Genomic DNA, 16,251 nt, shown 5'->3' on the forward strand with positions numbered 1-16,251 from the left:
GCTCTAGAGCATAAGAAACATGCATGTAATAATGCCTCCAGTAGCGTACTCGTTAATAGCCTGGAAGCAGACCGGTTAGAGCTTAGCTGAAAACAAAAGCCAAGCAAATATCACCGATTAAACAATTTATACAAATATCGGAACAATACTATTATACCAACTGGCAAAATAAACAAATGCACGACAATGCGACAGCACGGAGGTGAAATATTAAAATTAGCATAACATAATAATAGGTGTTATTGCCACGAATTGTGCCCTTCGGAGATAGCAAACACACGCCCAAAGCATCAGGATTCCACATACACGTCACTTCACATATTCTACTAACACACACACATACATCCATTTAATTATGTAACCTCACCACAAGACTTACATAAGGTAGTTAGAGCTTAAGTATTTGAAAATATTTAAACACGTGTTGAGAGGAAGTGCTGTAAATACAATTACTCCGGCGTGACATCCGTCACGGGTTAATTTTTAAGGCTTCGTTTCCACAGATAATGACACTAATTTTATATGACTGCAGAACTGTTAGTCCCTTACATAATTAGAAAAAACTTTAATTTCGGTTGTCGGGATGAAATGATTACTAAGATCGCTCACCAATTGCAACTTTTGGTCCGATTTTGCCATTACATGGTCGTAATAATAGCCCACCTGTGCTCGTTATTCGTCGCTTTGTTGAAAATTTGGAGCGAACATCTGCTTTACTTAATGTTCAAGCGCCAATAGTACAAAGAACCGCTCGAAGTAATGAAAATACTATTACTGTCATTCAGGCAAGTATTGCTGACGATCACAATTTTCTGATTCCAAGACGTTTTCAAGAATTGGGACTGTCTCAAACCACAACCTGGCGGATTTTGAGAAAGGATTCGAGCTTACATCCATATAAAATTGCTTACACTCACTTTTAGGCCACCATAAACATAGTGAATTTGCAGATTTTGCCTTGGCACAACTTAAAAACGATAACGATTTTTTTAAGAACATCGTCTTCTGCGATGAGGCCCACTTCCATCTGAATGATGCGGTAAATAAACAAAACTGTCGATTCGGGTGCGAAGAAAATGCAAAACTTATTTACAAACAACTCATACTTCTTTCGAAATGAAGCTGATGACACTGTTACTGTCAATGGAGAGCGATATACATAGATCATAATTGGAAGAAGTTGGCCTTGACAATATCTTTTTCCAACAAGATGGGGCTACGTGGCACACGGCACGTGCAACAAACGAATTATTGCGAAACAAGTTTGGAGATTCGATCTTTTCATTGAATTGTGGCATTGACTGGCCTCCAAGAATTTTTGATTTAACACCATTATTAGACTAATTTTTGTGGGGTTATTTGAAATAATTGGCCTTTAGAAATAAACCAGACTCTCTTCAAGCTTTAGATGTCAATACCAAAATTACCAAAAAATAGGCTCAATCGTCAAAATCCCAAAATTACTGTGCTTACAAAACTCACATCTTCACATGGATGTCACTATTTTTCAGTCATGACTCTTGCTATATAATTTCAGTGTTTCATAATAAGTAAACTCTCAGATAAATTATAATTTGCCACCTTACAAGGATGCCATTAAGGGTTTTAAACTCGTCAAACGTAAATTAGCACAGTGATTGCCTGTATGTGAGAAGGAAGTTCAAGATGACTGACACTTTGCCCAGGTAATAAATTTCAATAAGGCACTAGCTCTTGCACGCTTTTGTACTTATTACCTCCGTAAGAAGCCATTACGCTTTAACTGTTTTTCCAAGAAATTAAGCAGATTTTTATTGCGATTGCAGGAGCAAGAAATTGTCGTGAATGAAGAAGTGTGACGTTTTTGTCATTCACGCAGAGTGGAAATGGAATAGTTTGAGGACGTAAAATCAAAGAGATTGGAGAAAGAGATTAGATGGTTTCAGGCATTTTCTTTTTCTACTTCTTGGGCGTAACATAATTTATTTGTCGCGCAGTTAATAATAACTTTTCGTCGAAATTGCTGTAAATTTAATAATTTCCATACTCTTTACGCCCCTCAAATATTTCATAACATTTCCCACAGCTCAGTTAATATATATAGTATATGTCAGCCTGGAAATCCAACGCAGGATAACTCTTGCCAACAGGTTCTACTTCGGAGTGAGTAGGCAACTCTGAAGTAAAGCTCCCTCCCGACGAACAAAAACCAAACTCAATAAGTCACTCTTTTTAGAATAAGCATGGACGGTGACAACAACTGATGAGTCGACGTTGCGAGTTTTCGAGAGAAAGGTTCTGCGAAAGATTTATGGTCCTTTGCGCGTTGGCCACGGCGAATATCGCATTCGATGAAATGAAAGACCTGGCTACGCTTGGAATATCCAATTGGTGCCACGTAGCGAAAAGAAGAAACGACTGGCGCGCTGTTGTTAACTCGGCTATAATCGCGTAAGCGGTGTCTACGCCAATTAAGAAGAAGAAGAAGATATTAATTCTGAGTGGAATGTATACAGATTGCTCAGATTCGTCGCTCATGTGGTCACTTGTAGCATATGATATTCTAGGAAATTTTTAAAAAAGAACACCTAAACCAAGTCAGGCCAATCTTGTTTTGCAGTGCTTTGGTGTGGTGGACCGCAGCCAGTAAAATCTCATACTAGAAATCGTTCGAGTGAATACTGTGGCTCGCCGCTTGAAATGCTACTTACCCTGCCGCCAATTGACATTGCTGTGGAGAGCTCAGGAGGAGGGAGGTAACTTTTCCACAATTTTTTTCGGGCAAAGCTCTATAGGCAGGGGGTCGGTGGATAAAATAGACCACATACCGTCACGCTTTATCTGGCAGACAAGGCTTCAAGTTTCTCTAAAAGAGCGATGGCTTAGACGCACGCGACTTACCAGTGGAACTTACAACACCAACACGGACGAATCAAAAGTGACTGATGGAGAGGGCGCCGGGCTCAATTGTGCGGTGTTAGACCTCATGCAATCCTTAAAGTTACCGGAACATTATCTCGAGGCAGATGTCATTGCGGCTTAGATATCTAATAACGCAGAAGGTGACATGAAGAATATTAATACATATGTACATCGTTATTCAAGCGGAAATTAAAGCATAATCTCGCAACACATTGATGTAGTGGCTGCCAGAATCCCATTACATATATACTGGGTTGCAGACTGGAAGGGCTTTCCTGGATACAAAATAGCTGATAAGATTGCCAAAGTTCCCATCAGTCTGGCTACTGAATCTGCTTAAAAAATACGCAAGTCGCTAAACACGATACATAATGAAATTTCCGGAAGGTCTGCGAGACGGATCAAGGCGATATGGAATGGTTTATATGTAGGTATCATGTCCAGGCAACGATAGAAAAACACTAATTCTATTTACTCACACGATCTCGTAAACACTGCCTTTAGGTCTTGCATCGTACTTCGTCTATTTGGCATTATGACGGACCTGTACGTCTACGTAAGACATAACAGCCAGTCAATGTAACCTAACTTAATCTTTAACATAACGTAACCTAACCTAAACTAACTCACATTTTAACTTTTTTTTAGAGGTTCCATTTATGAAAGAAAATCAACATTTTTTTTTTGAAAAAACCAAATATGTTAAATAATAGGGCAATTCACAATCTGGTGCAAATGGTTTTGCATATATGAAATTGCAAATGAGCGAGGCATATTTTTGCTTTTACACTAACAAAATGTACAGCGAATTTGCAATTGCAAATATGCAAGACCATTTGCACCAGATGTGAATTGCCCTAATAATGTATGCGGTCCTCAAATTTTATGACTCAAGCAAGATTGAAGCTTTCAAATTGACTTAATTTGTTAATTTTAGAATAATTTGAGTCACAGGTTGAGTAGTTAATGTTTAATAATATTTAACAATTTTTATGCAGTGAACAGAAAGAAACATCTGATAGCCCATAAAATATATACATACACATATATGTATATTTAAATTATCAGAATCTTTTTAGCAATATCCATCTATCTCCCCGTTTGCCCGTATATCCGCGATCTATCTCCTCAGTTTTTGACAAATCGTTATGGGTCACTATAGAAAAAGGTGCCATAAAACTGGCCGTTCAAAATCAAGTTCATCATAAAATTTACAAGTCAAGAACAGTCATTTGGTGAGTATACATAGATTAATGAGGTAAAGAAAGCCTTTGCGTTACCGTTATGAATTTAAATGAACTAAATATTGCAATAAAAACACTCAGAAACCAAGTTTGCATTCTAGAATTACAATATTTTTGTGACGTGACATTTATTTGACTGATGTTGTTACTTGAATCTTTAGCAGCATGCTTGGAGCCTACTGAGACTTATTATTTTTCCTGAAAGTATTTTCTGCCCAAATTTTAAGCGCTGTTTGTCAATTTCTTAGCGCGTGATTTACGAGCTTACAGCACTGACCCTCCTTGGGCCGGCGAAGAAGAAAATTTTTTATTGATTTAGTTTATTGAATTTTATTGGCAACCCCAAACTGAACATAATTTATGTGAAAACTTTCCAAAATGAAAGAATATTATAAGCAGATACATACTTACAGGAATGTCAAATCAGCCGAAGTTAGAAATTGTGAAGTATTTTTTAAATTTAAAGTTCACAAAAGCTCACGCGGGAGCATTTTATCTTGATTTCTACATTTATCGAGCTAAAAATATCACAAATTAATTTTTCCTTTGCTTCCAGGTATGCCCGCAAAAGTATTCCTCTACTGGTACCAATATCCCCACCTATTTGGACTACCCTTCTGCAAGATACGCGCGTTCATCTCAGAAGCGTATGTATGTAGCTGCCTTTGCGCCTTTTTTATTATCATTCGTACTCACAATCGTCGCCTTCACTATGGAGCGCTTACTCGACATTTTCCACCCGCTGCATTTGACCGCGATGAGCGTCTTTAGCGCGCAGTTCGCATTATAGCCGCGCTTTGGATTCTCAGCTTGTTAGGCGCCATACCCTTCGGTCTGCTCACGGATAGTCAATACTTGAATTATCCCTTAAGTAAGCATATAATATATTTGTTCGTGAAAATTTTTGGAAATTTACACAACACTGACAGTCACAGCATTCCATAAAGATTTGCGTCACTTTATATTAAGCCGCTTTTCATGGTTAATTGGAGAATTTCAATTCAATTACTAATATGTCGTATTCTACGCACTTAACTCTCAACATGATTATAACTAAAACTTTTTCTTTCCTTCTCTCCGCTTCGAAAAGCTGAAGCGACAATACCGGAGTCTGCGTTCTGCAGCATGTCGCATTACCCTGAAAAGTTTCCACTATTCGAGATTTCATTCTGCTTCTTCTTCGTCATAACGATGTTTCTGATAATCATCTTTTATGGGAAGATGGGCGCACGGATGCGTTTCAGCACTGCAGGGCCGTGCGTAAGGTGAGTAAGTGTTAAAAAGCTTCAGTATTTTAATTTGATGGACTTGAGGTCTGTATGTGTGTAAAATTGTAAAGAAAGCTTAGTTAATGAGCATATAGAGAATATATTGTGCTAGTATAAGAGCGGGTAGTATCCTTGCCGCCAATATTTATATTTACATAAACTTTTTATGCCCGGCCCCATGCTTAACTCTATTATTGCTCAAACCATTAGATTTGCTTAGCGTCACTCTATTGCGAGGAGAAGACAGTATGAAATACCCTCCGACACAAGAAGCACCTTCATATTAACCCTTACTTTTATTTCCTTCCTTTCTCTAGGCGTTCAACAGGGCTCTATGCACCGCGAATATCGCCATCAGCAGTCACGCAAAGCTGTCGAAGTCCTCTACTACCTTATTTTCACAATTTACCCAGAGGGTAACAATTAACGAAGCATTTAATGAAAAAGAAGATGAAATGGCGAAGACTCACGGCGTTGTACAAGTAGAAAGCTATCGGAAGTAAAGCGATTAAGTAACTTCGCTACATGGGTGATACATTTCGAGGTCCCTTACTTTCTTAAAGAAAAACCACTGAAAATTCAAATGTTTATTATCATTCGAAAAACAATTCTTTGTAATTTTTTGAAGATTATGTCCTGCAAATGTTGGCCGCGGCTAAGTCTCACATGATCCATTCGTTAAGTCCAATTTTCAGTGAGATGAACTTGTATCATCTTCTCGGTCCTTTTTTTAGAGCAGCTTGTTCCACTTAGAGTAAACTCACTCTCGAGAATTTTAAAAATTTGAGGTGTTTATTTCTATTCTTAGTTTGTACTAATAAAACAGAAAAGTGGGAATTTAAATGGCTGTAGGCCTAAACCTTTGAACACACCTCGTGTAAAGGATATTCCTGTACTTTCACGCTTTACATAAAAGCACAAAAAAATGCATTCATCCCCAGTTCTCCACAATGACGCTTTTATACCTCCATATGTAGCACGAGTGCGTTTCGGCTTTCACTAAGCAATCCTAAATACCCATAGAACATGTTTGCAGTGGAAAAGTCGACTGAGTGGCACTTCAGCACAGCTCACAGTGCCACAAGTGTGTCTGCTACAGCACTTACTCACATTAATACCGGTAGGCAAGTAGATGTGTACATATGTATAAATGTAGTATTCTCGTAGAAAGTTGTCTGCATGAGACAGTTTTATTTACATTTGAATATCAGACACTATGTATATTAAAGTTGTGTTCTAATTTCGTTGGAGGTGTTTCTAACTAAAGTTAAATGTCCTTGAACTATTTTTACCAAAGTGATGGGTTACGACACATATGTTGTAGGAAGGAACAAGATACATTTTATTTTATATACGTTCCAGCATGTGTTTTATATATTTATTGTATTTCCTGATGGTGAAGAACAGGTTGAAATTCTGACTGGATTCGAAAGTGTTTAAAATTTCCTTAGAGTACTTTTTCCGCAGAGCAATAGGCTTTTATTCAGAGCTGCTTTGCATAAGATTTTATTCATGAGATTACTCTTATTTGAACAGAACAACTATTTCTCTGAGCTTAACATATTAAGCCTCGAATGAAAACTTTATCGTGAACAAACGAGGACGAGCTACGTTCGGGTGCAACGGAACATTTTATACTCTTGCAGCTTTTATGAATCAAAGCCAGGGAAATACTTGGAAATATGTAGTTTAAGTGTAAAACCAATCATATAGAGTAAAGACAGACGGATTCGTAAATCCAGAAATTAGTTATGTAAGGGCTAGTCCAAGATTTCGTTCAAATTTATATTTTTTAGGCACAAAAATACTCTGTTATGAGTAAAACACGCTAGCCGATTTTAATTGTGATAACTCATTTATTGGCCGATATATGCGGTACAAAGTCACCCGGAAGTTCGAAAATCTTTGTATTAAGTATATGTTGGCTAAAAGAAGTATTGGTCCATTCAACACATTTTTGACATACCGACATACGGATATATATATACAGAGAATATTATGCCTTAATTACAGTTATATATATATCATACATTGATCGACATTTTTTAACAAAAGTCAACTATAGGTACGGGATCTAAATATTCGGTACCTTGGGGCTTGTTTTTATTAGATTTAGAAAATTTTTGGGCATAAGGTGACACACACTAAAGACATTATTCGTGCAAAGTTCTATCCCGATAAATTAATTGCTACTTCATTCCTGTACTGGAAACTCAACGAATCAAGTGGAATTTAAATTGTGCTATGTTGGAGATAGACATGGTTGTTGTCCGACTTCGTCCATTTTCACAACGTGAAATAAGAATGTAAGAAGAATGCCATGTACTAAATTTTGTCGAAATCGATTTGTCGGGACCTAAGATATAGAATTTCTCCAAAATGTGGGCGGAGCCCATCGTCCAATTTTTACATCGGCTCCCAAAAGACTTTCTCATGCTATCTCGGAAGTAAAATTTAATGTCTCTCGCGTATTCAGTTATTGACTTATCGCGCTTTTACTTGTTTTTACAGTACCATTATGTATATGGGGAGTGAGCGGAGTTGTCCTCATCTATTCATCTATTTTCACAGAAGTTCTTATAAGATTTGTACTCAGCATTTCATTATTGTAGCTTAAGTGGTTTACGAGATAGTATATACATTAAACTTGTCAGAGGGCGGAACCACGTCCCCTTGTTCGAAAGTTTCCGCCAACAGGTGCCTCTTGATACTGCAATCCTCAGTACCAAATCACAGCTTTATATCTTAATTTGGTTCTTAGTTATGACAGTTTATATGTTTCCGGTTAATGGCGATTTTGTGATTAATGAACTGTTGTTTTTGTACTAAGAAATCCTCATACCAGATTTCATCGAGATATTTAAATTTCTATTCAAGTTACAGATTGCGCGTTCGGACGGGACGGACGGACGGACAGATAGTCAATCGGATTTCAACTTTTCTCGTCACTCTGCTCATTTATATATACATATGTAACCCTATATCTATCTCCCTTAGTTTTAGGTGAGATGTGCTACCGTTAGGTGAATAAAACTATAATACTCTGTAGCAACTGGTTGCAAGAATATAAAAATGTTGCTATTTGCAAAGGGTTAAGTTCAGACGCAGCCGAGTGGTCGCCCCGTCTGTGGTTCCGCCACTGAAATGCAATGAAACAAAGAAACCATAAAACTCATAATAAAATATTATAATTTTATGAAAAATGATTTAAATAAAACGCAGTCTTATAAATGTTAAATAATTTATAAGAGTGCGTTTGGAAGAGAACTATTTTGTTGCTCGTTATCGGAAAATTATCTTTTGGTGTCGCGCATTACTTTCGCCAACTGGAATCGGGCAACTTTCTGCATTTTCTTTCATCTCATATTATCAAATTTCTGTACGTTTCATGTATGCTGTGCATCAAAATATATTTTGTTAGCTTTCCTTATTCTTATTAACTCTTTTTCTAAAACATGTCCACTATATAATAGTTATTTACATACATATTTGCATATAACATACAAATATATGAAATATATATAAACATTCATTTGGAACAGACCGCTATGGCATCCAGCAAAGAGATTTCGAAATGAAAAGAAATGCCGAGCTGCGTAGCACCGTGGTGTTTCGAACAAGAACGTAAAGCGTGCCACACGTGCTCGTCCGTTCATCTTTCCTGGTCTTCCCTTCGCTTCAAAATTCAGGTTCGGAGTGGGCGATAGAAGAGGTCCTCGTGTGACCATAGTTTAAAAAATATTTGCCAAAAAAACTTTAGTTGCACGGAATTCAATATGTTTATTACTGGCATCCCGTCTTTTTTGATTTTAGCTACTCGAAATTCCAAATAGGATAAAAGAAAATAACCCTTGCGGTGAATGTCATGGGCCAAGTTTGATTAAAATCGATCAACAATTGCACTGCATTTAAAATTTTAATTTAAAATTGGGCAGGGCATTTTCACGGATAGATAGAAGTTAAGAGAGAAGGTAGACGATAAATTCTTCTATCGGAGCTCTTTATAAATTCTAGTTTTAGGCTAGCAGACCATTGCATCGTCTTTAAAACAGATGGCTGCCTCAAGATAGCGGGACATATACTGATCCGAAGTGCAACCTCCTTCAGAGGTCCGGTGGAACTGCAGCGAGCTTGGCAGGCGATGGTCAACAACTATAACTTGTATGTACTCTGGGAGATCGTTCTGAACCAAAGTGAAATATAAGAGGCCTTCTGAAGTACCTAAAATTAGCAAAAACAATCTCGTCATAATTGTAGGTATACCATACATACACGATAGGTATACCTATGCAATATATGGATATAAGTATATGCTATATTTATGGACGTATGTATATACTTTATAGTAGCTTTATAAGTGCAAATATTTGTATAAAATTATGCAAATGTTGAATCTTCTTAGAATTTTAAAATTTAAAGCTTTTATACCTAAGCATGCAAAAGTTTTGAATATTCTTCTGTAGTAAACAAATGAAGTCTCCCGCTGAGTACATTTCTCAGCGAACGCATCATCAATTGCATTCAAAAATTCTAAAAACACAAATTATAAAACTCCTGCATAAATACCAGCAACAGAAATAAATAATCCAATCAAATCTAATCCGAATTACTATTCATTTATGCACTCTAAGAAACTTATATGCAAGCCTCTACCATTGAAATCCTTGCGAAATTATTCCTGCCTTCTCATCCGTCGCGCTGTTTTATAATTCCTCTCTCTTGTGCGAGTACAATTCCAACTCGACGAAAACATGCTTTTCTAATACTTATTTTCGAATGCCGCATATAAAGACGCATTGAATTATGCACGTGTTCAAGTATCCTTACATAAACATACATACATACATACCAGTATATGTGAAACTGCGGATGTTCGCAGCAATTTCTTTTTAATCTCAAATCAATTTACTTCGTCTATCTATTTCATATTCAATATATGGATTTGCTCATATAAACCAACGCTTTTTGTTTATCTACGGATACAAGCATGGCTCATAAGCCGTACATATATCACGGAACCACACAAATTCGAAAGTGTTTCTTTTGAGGACATAACCTTCAAACGAATTCTGTGAGAATAAATGAAATCACTGATGTACCAAACAAAAATAAATACCATACCGCCTTGGACTTCGACCATATTTATGCTATCAGTATTAAAATAATCTATATACATATATAAAAGAAAGTTGTTGTTAGATACACCATATATAGCTCAAGTACGGCTGAACCGATTTGACTCAAAATTGGTGTGGAAGTAGCTTAGAACCAGGGTAAGGACATAGGATAAATTTTATCTCTTTATTTCAAAATTTAATAAAATTCATAAATACAAAACTTATGTTTCAAATAATAAGTATTTGTTCAAAATTCATGTTTGTAGGAGTCATGATATGACTACAATTTTAAAACGAATCTTCTTCAAAAATAATACAATTGCTAAGTATTTGTAATAGTAGAAAGGAACTGCAACCAAATACGCAGTGAAATAGATTATAACTGGTTCAGTATTCAGTCGTTATACCACGTGCATCCCAAAAGACTGATGCCGTTACCTTTCCAGCCTCCATTTTCGTTTTTTCACAACTGAGAACCGGTTCATCATGTGCTGTCCACTAGAATGACTGTCGATTGGAATCTAGTGGGAAATGCTGGAGCTTATTCCAATTAGAGAGCACTTAAACACTTCTCAGAATCAGTTATTCGTTGTTTTTGTTGGTTTATGAACTTATGAGGCATACTTTCTCCAGCTCTATCAAATCTTTCAACGGTTTTCCTGATCCGAATTAACAGTATTTTCCCCAAAAAGCAATGCTTTATTTTTTAAAAACTAACACAATCACAAAAATGCTGGTATCTCATTAACTAATAGTTACAATTAACTAATAGAAATCATATAGATGGTAATAGTAGTATTATATCTATGTATCAGCCACAGTGAAGCGTGGACGGGTCCTCTAGTTTAAAATATAGATAATACTCGTCACTTTTGGATGATAATGACGAGGTCTTGCTTTTTAAGTTTATCAGTAAACCGTTTTAATTAAAATGGTATTCATTCGTTGCTAAATGAATTCTTTAAGCGATTACAATCATATTTTTGGACCTCCTTTATTTTTGTGTGTCAAGGATTCATTGCTAATTATTTCATTTTTTTGTTTTGTTTCTGAAATACCTATCTCCATTGTATCTCTAGTTTTTACTATCCAACTAAATTTGTCTGCCGTATCTTGAGCGCACTCCTAGATATGCTATATAGACTAAGCTGAAGAGACTAATATAATACATACATATATGTGGGAATGAGAAACAGAAAAACAGACTGTATAAGGGAAATATTGTGGTAAAATTTGTAGAATGCTGTGGAGACAATAGATGCAAAAGTTTCACTGGGAAGCAATGAATTGTGCACAAGTACTAATTCCCATTTACATGTATGAATACATTTTACTACCGAACTCTTACTTTTTAAATGTACTTAAGTGCACCACTAGACCTACGTGAATTCAACCAACCGGGATAGGGCATAACAAAACTATAAACTCTACTAATTACAAACAAGTTAGTGCACAGCAGCTGTGCGAACTTAACGGGCAAAAATTGTTGGAAAACAAAAGCTATTAGCCATTAGCAGCTGAAGTATCAGGTAGTTGGAGGTGCAAGCTGCCACTTCGAATTTCATCTTGAGAGCCACTAAAAATCTCTTAGTAATTTAGCGAGCATTAAGTTACAAAATGACGAATTTTGTTTGTGAAATTGAAATGCCTTACTCACTTACAAAATAACTTAGAAATCAAACCCCTTACTATTGAACGGAACGCATGCGAAAGTTAATGCGTTTACTGAGCTGCACTTAGGCCGCAGAATTTTTTTTAAAAGAACACGTCAGTTAGGCTTGCAGAAAAAATCACTGAATTGTTCGCCAGACAAAGCATCCGAGTATGAGTAATACCTCATTCCACATACCTAAACATTTTTTGAAGCATAATAATACGGTTGTTCGTTTGAGTAAAATTTCTACTTACTGAACAATATATTGGATAAATGTTTTTTGTGTAAAATATGTAGTATTTATTTGCGCCATTTTACTAGAGCCTTATCTACATATTATTTTATAAGGTACTTTTGAATTAAACGCCGCAATGTCACTGACCTTAATGCTTGCCATAAACTCCCCTCAATTTTTTGCATCAAATTCTCTTCCACTGAACTATTCAATTTCTTTCCCTCGGTAGCCATAGACTTGTGCAAACATAAGTCAATATAACATATGTTGTAGCGTATAGAAACTTTTAAGTACCACATAATAAATTTGTGTGTTTCCTATCTTCACATATTGACTCTTAAGATATTTACCATCAACACAACAACACCAAATATTAATAAGTAATTGCACATTGTTCTGCACTAATCAACATTTTTCTTTTGTGGCATTTTCATTCTCTCGCCATTGATCAATAAGTGCTGCACTTCGCCGACTTCTTCGCTATAATGCCTTCAAAAGGAGTCACTGCGACCCACACAGTGAGTCGTCGTTTTCATGGCCAAATATCCGACCTTATATTGTCTGTTGTTCATAACAACGACAACAATTGATTTGGGATTGGCAAAAAACAAAGTGCTTCACTAACCAATAAACTTCGACAGTGTTGGTAAGTTGCGAGCATAAATGCAGAGAATGGCATACAGAGCACCGGCTGTAGGAGCGAGGCAACTTAATCACAGTCACGGTAGAAAATGTGAAATGAGCTTTGCGTTTCACCGCTTAGACGGCTATCATTTTAATGTTTCGCTTTATTGTTTTTCTTGTTTAAGTCAAATAGGAAAAATACAAAGCCACACATACAATTTTGCTTTAATGAAATTGCATGGTAACTTCTTTATTACATAAACATTTATCTCTGTCATGCCTGCATCATTCCTCAATAGTTCAAGGTCTTTCGGTCGGCGTCGGTCGTTTTGTGACCTGGATCGCCTACTACGACGCTTGCTCTCTCACCATACCTCACATACCTACTCGTACATATCGTCACCTGAAATGCAAAATAACGTAACAACATTTTCGGAAATTTACAGTGGCATGAATAAAACATGAAATAAAATGGAACATGAGTGAAACGAAATTTTAATATTGGTTAAAACTGGTTTATATCTGATCGCAGAACCTGAAAATGTTGAACATTTGTAATATTATGTATGTAATTTGAAGTAGTGAAGCGTAATCAATAAGACACTCAATTTCGAATTTTTTGATGATACGTTATTTTGCATTTCAGGTGACGATATGTACATTTGGTAATTGTGCAGAGCCGCTGATATTTCGTTTGTCTATTATTGTGGTTTGCATCGTGCCATCGTATTGGCACGCAAATAGCCGACATTGATGCTGGATTTGTACAAAATCGAGTGCGACTTGTCGGAGTATTTAACGGGAATGGATAAAGGACGTCTGGCATACAGGATTAAAGTGGTGACAGTTGTGGCCATGATGTTGTCACCCGGTAAGTTGGATGATTATTTGACATGACACATAATACATAAGGTAGTAGGGGTAGGTGCAATTGAAAGAGTAGGGAGTGAAAGCAGCCACGTGTGTGTTGATTGTTTAAAGAATTTATAAAAATTTGGAAATTTTTCGATACCCTTACATACATACTTATGTTTGCAATTGTGAAAGGCTGACAAGCACTTAGATGAATATAAAACCTCTTACAATCAGCAGTCTGACAAGAAAGACATACCTTTGTTCATGAAGAACGCAAGAATAGGTTATATTTAAGGTTTCAGGGTATTTAACATTCAGCAAATGTAAGGAACGTCTAAGTACTGGGTGAATCAAAGATTTTAATCACTCGCAATTTTTAAGGCTTAAAGCCGAGGAAGTACTTGCCGAGATTGGAAAACTTTATCGCACTTCCAAGGCGCCAAGTGACTTCACATAAACCCGCACCCGCACCCGGTTCTTGTGATATATCTTGGAAGCCACGCGCGTTCACCAAAAGTTTTCTTCAATAAATTTATTGTGTTGTTGATTGCATGACCTGTAGATCCGCCTTGTTGGAACCAAATGTCATCCATTTCAAATTGCTCTCATCCAGTTACGAAAAGTCAGAAATCATGGCCCGCTACATTTTTATACAAACATCGATACATGAGTTCGTCTACTCATCTGCGAAGAACTAATAAGGAGCATGCATCAGCTTTTTTGTAGAATATGGTCGGACGAAAGCATGCCCGACGATTGGAATTTAAGTGTGCTCTGCCCAATCCACAAAAAGGAGACCCCACAATCTGTGCCAACTACCGTGGGATTAGCCTCCTCAACATCGCGTATAAGGTTCTATCGAGCGTATTGTGTGAAAGATTAAAGCCCACCGTCAACAAACTGATTGGACCTTATCAGTGTGGCTTTAGACCTGGAAAATCAACAACCGACCAGATATTCACCATGCGCCAAATCTTGGAAAAGACCCGTGAAAGGATAATCGACACACACCACCTCTTCGTCGATTTCAAAGCTGCTTTCGACAGTACGAAAAGGAACTGCCTCTATGCCGCGATGTCTGAATTTGGTATCCCCGCAAAACTAATACGGCTGTGTAAACTGACGTTGAGCAACACGAAGAGCTCCGTCAGAATCGGGAAGGACCTCTCCGAGCCGTTCGATACCAAACGAGGTTTCAGACAAGGCGATTCCCTATCGTGTGACTTTTTCAACCTGCTTCTGGAGAAAATAGTTCGAGCTGCAGAACTAAATAGAGAAGGTACCATCTTCTATAAGAGTGTACAACTGCTAGCGTATGCCGACGATATTGATATCATCGGCCTCAACACCCGCGCCGTTAGTTCTGCTTTCTCCAGACTGGACAAGGAAGCAAAAGAAATGGGTCTGGCAGTGAACGAGGGCAAGACGAAATATCTCCTGTCATCAAGCAAACAGTCGTCGCACTCGCGACTTGGCACTCACGTCACTGTTGACAGTCATAACTTTGAAGTCGTAGATAATTTCGTCTATCTTGGAACCAGCGTAAACACTACCAACAATGTCAGCCTGGAAATCCAACGCAGAATAACTCTTGCCAACAGGTGCTACTTCGGACTGGGTAGGCAATTGAGAAACAAAGTCCTCTCTCGACAAACAAAAACCAAACTCTATAAGTCACTCATAATTCCCGTCCTGCTATATGGTGCAGAGTCTTGGACGATGTCAACAACTGATGAGTCGACGTTGCGAGTTTTCGAGAGAAAAGTTCTGCGAAAGATTTATGGTTCTTTGCACATGGAACGATGAGCTGTACGAGATATACGACGACATTGACATAGTTCAGCGAATTAAAAGACAGCGGCTACGCTGGCTAGGTCATGTTGTCCGAATGGACGAAAACACTCCAGCTCTGAAAGTATTCGACCCTCTACCCGCCGGGGGAAGCAGAGGAAGAGGAAGACCTCCACTCCTTTGGAAGGACCAGGTGGAGAAGGACCTGGCGTCGCTTCGAATATCCAATTGGCGCCACGTAGCGAAAAGAAGAAACAACTGGCGCGCTGTTGTTAACTAGGCTATAATCGCGTAAGCGGTGTCGACGCCAATTAAGAAGAAGAAGATCATTTAACTCTAAACTTATCCATATAACTAGTTTAGATGGTATGTGCAACTGTTAGAGGTATTCGACTATTTTACTCTATTGCAGCATGATGCGGGAGTATACGATATACATTCCAATATTCTAGGGACACCCTAAAATTTTGAAACAATTTTTAAGATTTTTGAATTTCTCGTATGTGATTTGTTTTAAAGATATTTTTTTTGTATTTTCAGGCGATCATCTGCTGAATATCTT

The 16,251-nt window shown here is 37.4% G+C and overlaps 1 long non-coding RNA gene and 2 pseudogenes across 1 annotated transcript; all 3 read left to right on the forward strand.

Annotated features, from left to right (window-relative positions):
- The window catches only part of LOC126761914 (uncharacterized), a 93,791-nt pseudogene that overhangs the window by 7,987 nt on the left and 69,553 nt on the right, over positions 1–16,251 (forward strand).
- Positions 3,935–16,251, forward strand: part of LOC126761484 (neuropeptides capa receptor-like) — an 18,691-nt pseudogene continuing 6,374 nt past the window's right edge.
- Positions 8,226–10,013, forward strand: LOC126761489 (uncharacterized). Its single transcript, XR_007667368.1, has 2 exons — positions 8,226–9,384; positions 9,434–10,013. It is a non-coding gene; the product is annotated as an uncharacterized LOC126761489 (long non-coding RNA).

The sequence above is a fragment of the Bactrocera neohumeralis genome, chromosome 6 (genome assembly GCF_024586455.1).
Source record: "Bactrocera neohumeralis isolate Rockhampton chromosome 6, APGP_CSIRO_Bneo_wtdbg2-racon-allhic-juicebox.fasta_v2, whole genome shotgun sequence".
NCBI classification, from domain to species: Eukaryota; Metazoa; Arthropoda; class Insecta; order Diptera; family Tephritidae; genus Bactrocera; species Bactrocera neohumeralis.